General features: G+C 32.3%; 1 protein-coding gene and 1 long non-coding RNA gene across 5 annotated transcripts in view; both read left to right on the top strand.

Annotated features, from left to right (window-relative positions):
* Positions 1 to 16,549, top strand: part of Evi5 (ecotropic viral integration site 5) — a 92,747-nt gene that overhangs the window by 30,807 nt on the left and 45,391 nt on the right. The gene's annotated exons all lie outside the window — the stretch shown is intronic.
* Positions 11,489 to 16,507, top strand: LOC145307098 (uncharacterized). The gene is made up of 3 exons (XR_013875298.1): positions 11,489 to 11,703; positions 12,128 to 12,190; positions 16,415 to 16,507. It is a non-coding gene; the product is annotated as an uncharacterized LOC145307098 (long non-coding RNA).

The raw sequence follows: 16,549 nt of genomic DNA on the forward strand, positions 1-16,549 counted from the left end.
ATATGCAAATTTTTTAGTACAAATAGTATTTTTGGATCATGTTGCTTAACCTACAAGAAACATGTTAAAGGGAGTTAAAAAAAATTAGATAGGTTACAATGTTAATTATATTTTTATTGAAAATAAGATTTTTTGTCATTTCCAAAGAACTTAAAAACCCCAAACAACGTCCTTTATCTCGAACCAAATTAAACCAGAAAAACTCCTCCCACTCTTTCTCCTGAGAAATTTATACCAATTTCTAAATTAAACCTTTGCTTTAAAAAAAATCCATCTCCACCCTCATTGCTATTCAATATCATGTGTAATTATTTAATAATATTTTAGCATCTATTTAATACCATTACAAATAAATGTTTAGCTAACGAATTAATCTTAATTGTTTCTATTTATATTTATATTATTATCTCTATAAGGAATGGAGGGGGGATATTGCTAAACCTACAAGTAATATGGATGAGTTTGCTTAACTTACAAGTAACATGTGATAAGCGCTAAACCTACAAGTAACATGATCTATATTTTTAAAATAATAACATTATGAACTTGCAATTAGAAGTAAACCAACAGATTTCAAAAAATTTAAACCAACATAAAATATTTATTTCAGTCAATATATTGAAATACAGTGAATATTATGAATATTTACATATCGCAAAGTTTTAGTTAAAGCATTGGTACTAAATAATTTACACTAGAATATGTTGCTAGAGGCAGGATCCAACGCAAACATAGAGTGCAAGATTAGTTATTTCTTTGGGTACTAGTATAAAGCTTTGGGTACCAGTTAATTACAATTAATGGTTGAAATGTTTCAACATTGCTACTTAAGAACAAACCAATCAAAATTCCATAAACGTCCCCAAATTTATTAACTCAACAAATAAGATGATGAAACTTTGGGTACCATTATAGATCTTTGGGTACCAGTATAAAACTTTGGATATCAGTATAAAACTTTGGATACCAGTATAAAACTTTGGGTATAAAACTTTGGGTACCGGTATAAAACTTTTGGTACCAGTATAAAGCTTTGGGTATCAGTATAAAGCTTTGGGTACCAGTACAAAACTTTTGGGTACCAGTAAAAACTTTGGGAACCAGTATAAAACTTTAGATACCAGTATAAAACTTTGGGTACCGATAAAAAACTTTGGGTACCAGTATAAAACTTTGGGTACCAGTATAACACTTTGGGTACCAGTATAAAACTTTGGGTACCAGTTTAAAACTCCCTAGGTTGGCAACCTATTCTGTTGCCTTAGTTTAGTTCGCTTCATATTTAGTCATCGGTATATATTCGCCGGTGTGGGGAGGGGAGGGTTAATACCACCCACCCACCCAAAAGATTCCATACAAATAGTTGTGAATATAATAGTGATTTTACATCCCTAATGATTATACACAAAATTACCTCTAAAATAGATTGATATTAGTGGTTGAAATGTTTGGACTCTTAAGTGAATATTGATTTATTAAGTTTAGGGATCTAAAGGGATAAGACAATGGTCTAAATTGGTGTACATCCCCAATGATTATACACTAAATTACAACTTATGCAGATTACAATTAGTGGTTGAAATGTTTGGACATTAAAGTGAATATTGATGGGTTGGTTTATTAAGTTTATGGATCTAAAGGGATAAGACAATGGTCTAAATTGGTGTACATCCCCAATGATTATACACTAAATTACAACTTATGTAGATTACAATTAGTGGTTGAAATGTTTGGACTCTTAAAGTGAATATTGATGGGTTGGTTCATTACGTTTAGGGATCTAAAGGGATAAGACAATGGTCTAAATTGGTGTACATCCCCAATGATTAAACACAAAATTACAATTTATATAGATTACAATTTGTGGTTGAAATATTTGGACTCTTAAAGTGAATATTGATTGGTTGGTTTATTAAGTTTAGGGATCTAAAGGGATAAGACAATTGGTGTATATCCCCAATGATTATACACAAAACTTCCTCTTGAATGGCCTCTAGGGGCGTAGCCGCTAGCTTTTACATAAATTGTCTATTTTGTTTATCGTTTAAAATTTTGCATTTTAGTATTAAATTTCAGTTTTTTTGATGAAAAATCAGAAATCTGAAGGGATAAGACAATGGCTGATAAATTGTACGTCCCCATTAATGATAAACAATATTAGAATAAAATTATTTGCAAAAAAGTTTTTAATAAACTATTAAAAAAAGATATTCCGTTTTTAAACACCCCTAAGTGTCTAAACGTTTTAACCACTAATTTTAACATGCCTTGACTACAGAGAGAAAGGGGACAATGGACTATTTATTACTCTATTCCCCAAAGTTTTATAATAACAACTTTGGGTCGTACTTTAGTGAATTTTGATTGGTTGGATTTAGATGAAAGTTCAAACTTTTTAACCACTAATTTTAATCTACTGAGTGATTGTGTGTATCATCATCGGGGCTGTACATCAATTTATCGGCCATTGTCTTATCCCTTTAGTTTCCTGCCTTGTGTTTTTTTTTGTGCTTCGCTTCTTATTGATGTTGTCATCCTTGTTTTGAAATTATTTTCCGCTTAATAAGTTTTGATCAAATATTTTGCATTTGACTTCATTCAACTTTTACTTTTAACAAGCGGCTACGCCCCTAGAGGCCTCTAGTGGCACTTTAAATGCTTTTCTTGTATTCATTCGAATCCGGTGGATAGGAACCGGTTCTCATCCATACGAAAAAACTATTTCTAGCATCGTATTATATCCAGCTTTCTACGAATATAAAAAAATGTACAATCAAAAGATTAAAACAGTTTTTTAGCCCGTGCCTTCGGCATCTCGAGCTAAATAAACTGGTTTTCCTATTATATAAAGTATTAAGCATTTTTTGTCTGTCGCTAACCGATATTGTTTTCCTTTACAGTGAAGCTTCTTACAGGTCCTAAGAAGGTTTTAAAATATTTTTGAGGAGGGTGTCTTCCCCCACCTCCCCCTCCCCTAAAAAAAATTTCTCTTGAACACAAATTTAAAATGGGAAGAGGTCGATTTTTCCCCCTCCTACCTTAAGTGCCCCTAGAGGCTTCTAGGGGGGGGGGGGATGGGGTGTAGCCGCTAGTATTAATATAATTGAACATCTTTATATCCTCGGAAAGCTGTTTATAATATGATGCGATAAATAACTATTTATTTGTATTCACAGAATTTAAAATGTAAGACTCAAAAAAATTTGTATTTTTAAAAATGAATTATTATACGTTGACTGTTGATATAGGTAAGATTAAATTTTAGTATGGCTTAGAAACCGATTAATATCCTCTGGATTAGAACCAGTTCTCAACCACACTATCCGCATAATATCCGCGGAAAGCTGTCTATAATACGATAAGGAGAAATATATTTCCAGTATAGCTTCTAAACAGATTAATATCCGCTGGATTAGAACCAGTTCTCAGCCACACTGAAAAAGCATGTATAGCATTGTATTACAAACAATTTTCTACGAATATTAAAATATAAATAACAAAATTAAAACCAGTTTTGTAAGCCCGGGTCTTTGGAGCTAACCAAACTTGTTTTAATCTTCATATTAATATCCACGGGAAGCTGTCTATAATATGATGCGATAATAGTTATTTCTCGCATCGTTTTATAAACAGCTTTCCGCGGATATAGAATGTACAATTAAAAGATTAATTTAATTATGATTAATTACGATTGTACATTTCTATATTCGTAGAAATCTGGATATAATGCGATGCTAGACATAGTTTTTTTCGTATGAATTTAAGAACCGGTTCAAATGAATACGAAAAATAACTATAACTTGTTCTTTATAATTAAGGGGGGGGGGGCATTGAATTGAGCGGGTGGGGCCCTAAAAAAGTGGGTTAACCAACCTCCCCAGACATAGAAAAAAACATCTCCTAATGTCGGTTAGAACCTTTTTGGTTCAGCGGTTAGCGAGATCTTTTGTACAAACTAAATTTAAATACTAAAACCCCCTTTTCTCGTATTCATTCGAATCCGGTGGGTAGGAACCGGTTCTCATCCATACGAAAAAACTATATCTAGCATCGTATTATATACAGCTTTCTACGAGTATAAAAAAATGTACAATCATAAGATTAAAACCAGTTTTCTGGTCTTGATCATATGTAATTGTACATTCTATATCCGCGGAAAGCTGTTTATAATACAATGCGAGAAATAACTATTAATTACTACAAAATGAGAATAAAGCAACATACATAACTTTTTTTAACGAGTATTTATTAAGAACTTGTCAGGGGGGGGGGCGATATTAATTATCTATCGTATTGTGTTATACACGGATTTCTACGGATATTAAAATGAAAAAAAAATATAAGATTAAAACCAGTTTTGTTAGCCCCAAGGAGTCGAAGGTTCGGGCTACTACAAACAGGCTATTAATTTTATGATTTTCATTTTAATATTCATGGAAAATTGTCTCTAATACGATGCTATACATGATTTTTCAGTATGGCTGAGCACCCGTTCTAATCCAGCGGATATTAATCAGTTTTAAAGCCATACTGGAAAATGTTTTTATTATTCTTATAGAACTTTTATACAAAATTAGCTGGATAAATTTAATTTTAAGTAAAGCTTTATATTGGCCCTGTACAGGTTCTAGGCTACTTTTTAGGACAAGGGACCGGATGTTTTTATCCAACAAAGTATACTTAACAAGGATGACAACATCCATAAAAGCGAAGCTCTGAAATGGTAAGACGAACGAACATTAACACTTGTAGAGTGTCAGAACTGAAAAAGCAGAATATAAATGGTTAAGTCTAAACAAAATTATTTTTGCAAAACTGCTTAAATACAGGATACTGTATACATACTTACATATTTAGGACTTGATTTTAGAGATGCTTCACTTATTGCTTTGTATCTTATTGTAAAAGGAATCAGTATTCCAAATATGAATAAGATAAAAAATTTAAATTTTAAATGGATGTATGGACTTACTGGAATGCTTTCTAAATTGTACTTCAGTGTTATAGTAATCATCATGCAAAGTTTGTATTCGATAGGACAATTCTAAAATGTCTAAAGAAGTTGTATCAACTTTTTTTTTATAGCTAGCCGGTCCTTTTAGTAAGTAGTAGATGTAAAATTTTTCATAGAATTCAGATATGCAATCGGTTTTTTTGTAGACCTCTTATTTTTTAAGTAATTTAAGTTTTAAAAAAAAAATTAAGTCGATTTTAAGGTACTAAAATGCAACAAAAAAAAGAAAGAAAATGGCCATTATGAACAAAAATAGTAAGATCTTTAATTTGACACCTTACTTTTTCAATTCTGTCAGGTAATCATTGAAAAAATCGATTTTTTTAAACCCACGAGAATAAAAACTTTGAACTCAATTTTATCATTTCACAAGTAAAAAAATATGGGTTCATATATACCTTTAGAATCAGAAAAATATTACGAATCCATTGTAAGCAAAATTGAAAAAAAAAGTTTACAATATAGTATATAAACTACAATAAAAGGAATTATATGAAAATGTCATATTATATTGTACAGGCAACGTCTTAACTTTTGAATTGAGTATAAAAATGGGAAGGGGGTATAGAGGGGGTAAAGAGGGGGTAAAAAAGGGAAGACGATAGTGTTGCCAGAACAAAAAATACAATTGGCCATTTTTTAATTTTTTTATTTTTTTACTTTTTTTCAATTTTGCTTACAATGGATTCGTAATATTTTTCTGATTCTAAAGGTATATATGAACCCATGTTTTTAATGTCTGTTTGAGAAAATATTTAGGTCTAAAGTTTTTATTAAACCGAGGTTAAAAAAATAGATTTTTTCAATAATTACTCAACAGAATTTTAAAAGTAAGGTGTCAAATTAAAGATATTACTATTTTTGTTCTTACTGGCCATTTTCTTCTTTTATTTTGTTGCGTTTTAGTACCTTAAAACCGACTTAATTATTTTTTTAAAAAACTTAAATTACTTAAAAAATAAGAGGTCTACAAAAAAAACGATTGCATATCTGAATTCTATGAAAAATTTTACATCTACTACTTACTAAAAGAACCGGCTAGCTATAAAAAAAAAAGTTGATACACCTTCTTAAGGAAAATAACTAATCTGGATGGACGGACGGACATACCCTAAGCTTTGTGATAAATTAACTGAGTGAAAAAGTCTTTGTTATTGAAATATATTTCGGTGAACATGGCACCCTCTTCAGTCTAAATGACATAAATCATATTAATTTAATTTATATATTAAAAGATAAGTAAAAATAAAGAAATTTTAAAAATTATCCCACTAGATGGCAGTAGCAGTGATGAGGATCCCTCTTGGTTTATGCCGTCTAAATCCAGGGACTCGAACCAGTATTCTCAAAACCTTAAATTTTATCATTACAATAAATATGCCAATCCTTATGATAAAGTAACAGGATGTCTGTTTGTCTGTGTGTTAGTATGTTTGTACTGAAGGATCTCGCTAACCGCTGAACCGATATGATTCTCCTTTACAGGGAAGCTTCTCATAGGTCCCGGGAAGGTTTATAACTATTTTCTTGGGCTAGTCCTTATGATAAAGTAACAGGATGTCTGTTTGTCTGTGTGTTAGTATGTTTGTACTGAAGGATCTCGCTAACCGCTGAACCGATATGATTCTCCTTTACAGGGAAGCTTCTCATAGGTTCCGGGAAGGTTTATAACTGTTTTGGGGGAGGGTACTATCACCCTACCAAGAGAAATCGCCCCTAGAAAAAAATACATCTTCTCCCAAAAAAAATCTATACTTTAAAAAAAAAATCTATGTTGAAAAAAATGGGTTTTTGATTTAATTGATTAATTAAGTGTATTTTTTATGACGTCACACATGACACTTTCAGTAATTCCAGTGTTAACCACCCCTACCCTTCCCCTCGAATTAGTTGATTGATTGATTGAATAGCCATAGTTTCTTAGGGCTTGGACCTAAGTAGTCATTAATAAAGTAATAAATTAATAGTAAATTAATGTTTTTTTTTAATTTCAAGTATCTAGGGGTCGTCGCCACTATTAATATAAAATTCGTCAAACACTATGTGCAATTCTTTTAGTACTAAGTAGATTTTAAAATAATAACATTATGAACATGCGGTAAGAATTTACTTCTAAAGTTTTGGTTGTCTGATGGGTGTTACATAACCTAATACCCCGTGTGTTTGGACAGAAAAGGAAAGGCTTTGGCTCTCATTAGTGTTTTATAGGTTATTGAACCTGATCTTTTAAACTGATTGGTATGAAGTGGTAGACAAAATTTATGGAAGTTAATAAAACTTAATTTGAGAATAAATGTTCTGTCTTAGAGTAAACCATTCTTTATCAAGCAAACCAACTAGTCAAGAGTCTAATAGTGCCAAACCAAACCAAACATCAGAACCAATTACCAAACCAAACCTAGAGACGAATGTTGGCAAACCAAATTTGTATCCGAAACAATTTTCAGTTAAAAGGTTGTTTTATATGTGCATCTATAATACAAATTTGAGCAATGTTTGTTTGTCCGTCTCTCTGTATGTCTGTCTGAAGCTTAAGATCTCAGTAACCACTGAACCGATTGGGCTTTACTCTCCAGCAAATATACCTACTGGTCCTGTAATGGTTTTAAGCTTTTTCTTGGGGAGTGGGACACCTCCAACCCTCCCTCCTCAAGTACCCCTAACAGTGTAGCCGATATACAGTGTGTTTTTTTTATGAGAACTTTTTTGAAAGCAATTTTACCCCACTTATAGTTATCAGAATTTAATGATTAATGGCTTATTTTCTTCGTTTTTTAAGGGAAATTATGAAACAACCAAAAAAAATTACAGTTTTTGTTGAAAAAGTACAGTAAAGTTGAAAATTAAAAACTTAGGTGACAACATCTAAAAATGGTTTTAGCGCATTTTTCTTATGCTCAAAATTGGATTTTCAGTAGTCGACTTTGGGGGGCCAGTACTTTCTCCCTGATTGAGATATGGCCTTAAAACTTTGACCTATTCTAGTACATGTCCCCAATAGTATCTGTATAAATTTATAGCTCTATATCTCAACTTTGAAGCGTTTTGCAGCCATTTTGCAAAAGGTAGAATATTTGAACATAAGAAAAATGCGCTAAAACCATTTTTAGATGTTGACACCTAAGTTTTTAATTTTCAACTTTACTGTACTTTTTCAACAAAAACTGTAATTTTTTTTGGTTGTTTCATAATTTCCCTTAAAAAACGAAGAAAATAAGCCATTAATCATTAAATTCTGATAACTATAAGTGGGGTAAAATTGCTTTCAAAAAAGTTCTCATAAAAAAAAACACACTGTATATATTCTTATACAAAGAGAGTAAATTTTATAGAAAAAATCATTCATAGCAGTGTAAAATATTTGTATTTAATTCCAAAAAATGAATATCTCGCAAGAAGGATAAGTTTGGATTTTTGTTTAATCAGATAATGAAGTACAGTTCAGCATAATGCCCTGTAGGAACACAGTGTGTTAACTTTCTTAGACCATGAGTTTAGTGTGATATTCATTTTAGGACAAAAGTTTTGAAATCATATTCTTGGTACATGAGCATATACTATTTTGTACCAACTTTCTTTGCCCTTGAGCATAATGTGCGTAAATAACTTTGTTTGTTCAATAGCATATAGAGTGGAACTAACTTTATTTGACTATGAATATATTGTTAATAAATCAATTTCTATGTTCTAAAGTACAGTGTGTACACCTAACTTTCTTTGTCCAATAGCACAGTATATTGAACTAACTTACATTCTGTAAAAGCACTGTGTGTTAACTTTCTTAGACCATGAGCTTAGTGTGATAACTAACATTCTTTTTAGAACAATGTGTTAAAATCATATCTTGGTACATGAACATAATGATTGGTACCAACTTTCTTTGCCCTTGAGCATAAAGTGCGTTAATAACTTTCTTTGTTCAATAGCACATAGCGTGAAACTAACTTTATTTGACTATGAACATATTGTGAATTAATTACTATGTCCTAAAGTACAGTGCGTACACCAAACTTTTTTGTTCATTAGCGCAGAGTGTTGAATTAACTTACTTAAGTCATAAGCAAAGTGTTTGGAACTAACTCTCTTTTTCTTTGAGAACAGTGCATTGAACTTTCTTTATATAAGAGCACAGTGTTTTAATTTTTTTAGTCCATGAGGTTTATTAGTGAGATATTTAACATTTTTCTTAGGACAGTGTGTTAAAATCATATTCTTGGTACATGAGCATATACTATTTTGTACCAACTTTCTTTGCCCATGAGCATAATGTGCATAATAAAGTACAAAGCGTTATTAACTTTCTTTGTCTTTGAACATTATTTGTGTAAATAACTTTGTTTGTTCAATAGCACATAGAGTGGAACTAACTTTATTTGACTATGAACATATTGTGAATAAATAAATTTCTATGTCCTAAAGTACAGTGTGTGTACACCTAACTTTTTGTCCAATAGCACAGTTTATTAAACTAACTTACATTCTGTAAAAGCACTGTGTGTTAACTTTCTTAGACCATGAGCTTAGTGTGATAAGTAACATTGTTAAATTACTGTATGTAGGAGCACAGTGTGTTAACTTACTTTGTCCATGAGGTTAATTAGTGAGATATTTAACATTTTTCTTAGGACAGAGTGTTAAAATCATATTCTTGGTACATGAACATAATGTTTTATACCAACTTTCTTTGCCCTTAAGCATAATGTGCATAATAAAGTACAAAGCGTTATTAACTTTCTTTGTCTTTGAACATTATTTGTGTAAATAACTTTGTTTGTTCAATAGCACATAGTGTGGAACTAACTTTATTTGACTATGAACATATTGTGAATTAATTACTATGTCCTAAAGTACAGTGTGTACACCTAACTTTTTGTCCATTAGCATAGTTTATTGAACTAACTTACATTCTGTAAAAGCACTGTGTTTTAGCTTTCTTAGAGCATGAGCTTAGTGTGATAAGTACCATTGTTAAATTACTGTATGTAGGAGCACAGTGTGTTAACTTACTTTGTCCATGAGGTTAATTAGTGAGATATTTAACATTTTTCTTAGGACAGAGTGTTGAAATCATATTCTTGGTACATGAGCACATAATGTTTTGTACCAACTTTCTTTGCCCTTGAGTATGATGTGCATAAATAACTTTCTTTGTCTATTGGCACATAGTGTGGAAATGACTTTATTTGACTATGAAAATATTGTGAATTAATTACTATGTCCTAAAGTACAGTGTGTACATCTAACTTTATTTGTCCAATAGCAATAGTGTATTGATTTAACTTACTTTTTTTTAAAGCACAGTGTGTTAACTTTATGATAACTAACATTTCTTTTAGAACAATGTGTTAAAATCATATTCTTGATACATGAGCATATAATTTTTTTGTACCAACTTTCTTTGCCCTTGAGCATGATGTGCGTAAATAACTTTCTTTGTCCATTGGCACATAGTGTGGAAATGACTTTATTTGACTATGAACATATTGTTAATAAATCAATTTCTATGTCCTAAAGTACAGTGTGTACACCTAACTTTTTGTCCATGAGCATAGTTTATTGAACTAACTTACATTCTGTAAAAGCAAAGTGTGTTAGCTTTCTTAGAGCATGAGCTTAGTGCGATAATTAACATTCTTCTAAGAAGCATGTTTTGAAATCATATTGTTAGACCATGAAAATAGTGTATAGAGCTATCTTTCTTTGCCTTGAGCATAATGTGTGTAACTAAATTTCCTAAAGTACAGAGTGTTGAATTAACTTTCTTTGTCTATGAAGATAGCATGTGTAACTAACTTTCTTTGACCAGAAGCACAGCGTGTACAACTAACACTTTTTCTACTTGAGCATAATGTGCGTAACAAAATTACAGAGTGTTGAATTAACTTACTTTGTCTATGAACATAGTGTGTCAAACTACCAATTTGATATACAGAACTGCAAAACAAACAAATAATTGTATTTGTGTTTTCCGAACAAACAAACTTAGATTCATATTATACAGTTGGGCATGTGAAACCAGGTTGCAATATTTATATTTACAGTTGGGCATGTGAAACCAAGCTGTACTATGTAAATTTATAGTTGGGCATGTGAAACCAGGTTGTAATATGTTTATTTGTAGTTGGGCATCTGAAACTAAGCTGTAATATGTATATTTACAGTTGGGCATGTGAAACTGAGCTGTTATATATATATTTACAGTTGGGCATATGAAACTAAGCTATAATATTTATATTTGCAGTTGGGCATGTGAAACCAAGCTGTACTATGTAAATTTACAGCTGGGCATGTGAAACCAAGTTGTTATATTTATATTAACAGTTGGGCATGTAAAGACTAGAAACTAGACCGCCCGACTCCTTTTCAATGTATTAAGGATGAGGGTGGGTTGTTTTCTTGGCTTGCTAGGCACTTTACGGGAAATCACCATACTTTGTATTACAGATATATTTATAAAACATAATATCTAGTTTGGAAAATTCAAGCGCTCAAAGAAATAACTCTTTAAATTCAATTACAACGACAACATCAAAGACATCAAATGTAGAAAATTCATCAATATCTAGAAAATATTTGCCATCAACGACGACAAATGAATTAGATTTAGCAATAACAGCTGTAAAATCAAATCCTGTAGAAAAGACGACAAATGTGTTACGACCAATGCTCTCACTTGAGTCAGCTGTTAGGTTTGGTTTGGTTGAAATTTTATAAGAAAACTTTAAATCAAGAAATCAAAATCAACATATTACTAGAATATTAAATACTTGTAATATAAATAAATGTGGGACTTTTTCGGGAGTTCCAAATGTTGGAGTGGACAAACGTCAGAGTGGACACTTAACCTAACCTAACCTCTCTTAGATCATCTTGTAGGTTTTTTAAATGCATGACTCATACGGGGGGCTTATTTTTACAGTCACATCCTAACCTAACCTAATATGTATAGAAATACTTAATTAAATCTATAAAAATGAGGGATTATCCATCTCTTTTTTAGGGGTTTTCTATCCCACTTCTCCTCTCATCTCCCTCATTTTTATGACATCACATGCTGATTTCTTGAGCAACTTTTTCTCTGTACCCATACCACAACCCAAATTATTGTATCAGAAATTTTGTCTCCGAAGAAACATTTAGTGATCTATTGAAAGCGAATGAAGCATCTAGTTCAGGGTACATTATAGCATTGATAAAGTCTGTTAACTTATTATATGTTTCATCATTATTTGGCCAAAACTCAGTCAAAAATGCTTACTTACCAATTAAACCTTTTTCCATGTAAGATACTCAAATAGTTCCTTTATAAGCCCATTCAATCTCCATGTTTCAAGGGAAATAGACATAAAAGGCAAATTTGGGTGTTACCTTATATATGCTCAGATAGCTTCATCCACCCATCCATAGACCCTTGGGGGGGAGGAGGGGGATAGGTGAGAAAAATAGCCTAAATCTACCCTAAGTAATTTATATAGCTTCCTATTCGATTTATCAAGAGTTTTAGTAAAAATCTCTTTATGGGGGAGGGGGGGGATAGAAAAATAGCCTAAATCTACCATAAGTAATTTATATAGCTTCCTATTCGATTTATCAAGATTTTAGTAAAAATCTCCTTATAGGGGGGGGGGGGGGTAGGTGAGAAAAATAGCCTAAATCTACCCTAAGTAATTTATTTATTTTCATATTCGATTCATCAAGATTTTAACAAAAATCTCCTTATGAAAGGGGGGGGGGGGGTTAAAAAAAAAGCCTAAATCTACCCTAAGTATATAGCTTCCTATATGATTCATGATTTTAATAAGAATAACCTTATGGGGGGGGGGGGGGTGTAGGTGAGAAAAATAGCCTAAATCTACCCTAACTAATTCATATAGCTTCCTATTTGGTTCTTCAAGATGTTACATCCCTTCAAATTTTTTGGAAATATATTAGATGTCCCCCTTAAAAACAATTTTTTTGTACTCTCATTAACTTGTATTGGGGATATTTCAACCCTTCCCCCCCCCCATAAAAAAAACTTTTGAAACTATCAATAAAAATCGCCCATTATTAGTCATTTGTCCCCCCTCTCAATAGTATTTTTTTACCCCAAAAATAAATATGTTTATGGGGGGAGGCATAGAGGAAAGGGGGGATGTATAAATTAGCAAGGAGGGAGGGGAAATCGGGCAGTTTATTACACTAGTTGCCAAAGTTTTATGATTTAATGGCTTACCAACTTTGGGGAACTTTATTGAATTTTAATTGGTTATTTCATTAAGTAGAGTGTCCAAACGTATAAGCCACTAATTGTAATCTATAGAAGGGTTAATTTTGTGTATCATTGGAAATTACATCAATTTATCGGCCATTGTCTTATCCCTTTAGATCCCTGATATACTAAAGTAATGTGAAAATTAACAAGGATGACAACATCCATAAGTAGTAAAGAACAAAAATAAATAGACAAACGGACAAAGTGAGTTCTAGAGAAGATGTTCAATTTCTTTTATGAATAGGATATACTACAGTATTCCAGGGATAAGACAATGGCCGATAAATTGATGTACATCCCTAATTATGATACACAAAATTACTCTTTCTGTAGACTATAATTAGTGGTTGAACATTCAACTTAATAAACCAACCAATCAAAATTCAGTTAAAGTTCCCAAAGTTGTTAATCCAACGAATAAGAAAACTTTATTATAAAACTTTGGGGACTAGTGTAATAAAAAAAGCCCAATGTCCCCTCTCTCTCTCCCTGCATTCATCTTAAAAGAAATTAAGGAGTGTTAGTGAATCTTAATTGGCGGAGTTTTCCTTCAAACTGCCTCTCAAGCACTCAAACCCCCCTCTTCATTATAAGAAAGTAACAGGATGTCTGTTTGTGTGTACCGAAGGATCTCGCTAACCGCTGAACCGATCGGGTTCATCTTATAGGTCCCAGGAAGGTTTATAACTATTTTGGGGGAGGGTACCACCACCTTCCCAAGATAAATCACATTTTTTTACGCAGAGACTTGAACGCAACATAGAAAGGTTACATATTTAAAAAAAAATTTAAGTGCCACTAGAGGCCTCTAGGGTCGTAGCCGCTGGTTTTTAAGTAAGGGGAGAAGTAGTTTACTCTAGGTTAGGTTGTGCAGAAAAATAACAACCCCTCCCCCCATATTTTAAAAAAATAAGGGGATGGGGGTTTTCAGTGTTCAAAGACACTGCACCTTTTAATTTATGCTCAATCCCATAATCATATTATTGAGTACCATTATTTCAGTATGGCTTCGAAACCGATTAATATCCGCTGTATTAGAACCGGTTTTCAGCCATACTATCCGCATAATATCTGCGGAAAGCTGTCTATAATACGATACGAATATAAAACACATACAATGAGAAATATATTTTCAGTATGACTTTGAAACCAATTAATATCCGCTGGATTAGAACCAGTTCTCATCCATACTAAATAATCATATATAGCATCGTATTACAGACAAATTTCCACAAATGTTTAAATAAAATCATAAAATTAATACAAGTTTTGTTAGCTTGGGCCTTCGGCCCCGCGGGCCTAACAAATCTGGTGATAAGCTTATAATTTTTAGTAGCGAAGCTACTCTATAATTCACTTTGTCCGTCCGTCCGTCCGTCAGTCAGTCCGTCAGTCAGTCCGTCAGTCCGTAACGCTATGGGGGAAATGGGATTTACTCAGCTCCTATAAAAGATAGAATGCTGAAATTTTTTGACAACATTCCTATTATTAAGGAGCACAATTGACTATAAAACATCATTTGCGGTCGGACCGATTTTTAGCAGGTTTTAGGCTATTTTTATATTTTTCACATTTTTCTCCATATCTTCAGTGTTTATGGTCCGATTTTCAAAATTTTTTCAGTTACAGATATCAAAATTAAATTTCCTGTCGTTTAAAGAAACAATCATGAAGGCCAGACTGCCTTTTTAGCAGGTTTTAGGCTATTTTTATATTTTTCACATTTTTCTCCATATCTTCAGTGTATGGTCCGATTTTCAAAATTTTTTCAGTTAAAGATATCAAAATTAAATTTCCCGTCTTTTAAAGAAGACAACCATGACGGCCAGACTGCCTTTTCAGCAGGTTTTAGGCTGTTTTTTTTTTATATTTTTAACATATTTCTCCATATCTTCAGTGTTTATAGTCCGATTTTCAAAATTTTTCAGTTGTAGATATCAAAATTAAATTTCCCATCTTTAAAGGAAATAACCATGACGGCAAGACTGCCTTTTTGGCAGGTTTTAGGCTATTTATAATTATATTTAACACTTTTTTCCATATCTTCAGTGTATATGGTCCGATTTTCCAAATTTTTAAAGTTTTTAAGGATTTAAAAATTTAATTTTTTGTCGTTTCAAGAAAACAACCATGGCGGCCAGACTGCCTTTTATCAGGTTTTTGGCTATTTTTATATGTTTTACATATTTCCCAAGATCTTTGTTTATTTTGATCCAATTTTCAAACTTTTATGGGATATCAAAATAATTTTTCCCATTGTTATGAGCATCTTTAATATAATTTACTTTGACCATCGTCATCATACAAAATAAAACAAGGTTTCATATTTATCTTATCCAATAAATCTATTCTTGATTTTAGTAAAAACCTTTTAAATCTACCTGTACGTATTCCCATCTACGATTTTTTGTGCTTCGCTACTTATGGATGTTGTCATCCTTGTTCATTTTAATATCCACAGAATGCTGTCTATAATACGATACGATAAATAATTATTCGCCCATTTCTTAATAATTTAAGAGAGGGGAGGTTGGGCTGTTTATAATACTAGTTTTATAATAACGTTTTCTTATTCGTTGTCTTATAACTTTAAGGACTTATAAAGAACTTGATTAGTTGGATCATTAAGTTGAGTGATTAAACTATCTACAAAAGGGGTAATTTTGTTTATTATCATTTTATCCGGCCACTGTCTCTCCTCTCTGTCTCTCTCTCTCTCTGTCTGTCTATCTGTCTTTCTGTCTGTGTGTCTGTCTTTCTGTCTGTCTGTCTGTCTATCTGTCTATCTGTCTATCTGTCTATCTGTCTATCTGTCTATCTGTCTATCTGTCTATCTGTCTATCTGTCTATCTGTCTTTCTGTCTATCTGTCTATCTGTCTATCTGTCTATCTGTCTATCTGTCTATCTGTCTATCTGTCTATCTGTCTATCTGTCTATCTGTCTATCTGTCTATCTGTCTGTCTGTCTTTCTGTCTGTGTGTCTGTCTGTCTGTCTTTCTGTCTGTGTGTCTGTCTGTCTTTCTGTCTGTGTGTCTGTCTGTCTTTCTGTCTGTGTGTCTGTGTGTCTGTCTGTGTGTCTGTCTGTCTGTCTGTTTGTCTGTCTCTCTCTCCCTCTCTCTGGGCTGTAATGCTATAATGTTGGAAGAGTGAGGCTACGCCACAAAGGATCTAGCACCAGCAGCAATATTAATGATAGAAGTTCACGAGCGAGTAGAAGATTTTCTCGACTTATTCAAGGAAGATACCACTTTGGCTGATAACATTCATCAAGAGATTCGGA

This window comes from Acartia tonsa, chromosome 15, assembly GCF_053477335.1.
Source record: "Acartia tonsa isolate MP-2025a chromosome 15, ASM5347733v1, whole genome shotgun sequence".
Taxonomy (NCBI): Eukaryota; Metazoa; Arthropoda; class Copepoda; order Calanoida; family Acartiidae; genus Acartia; species Acartia tonsa.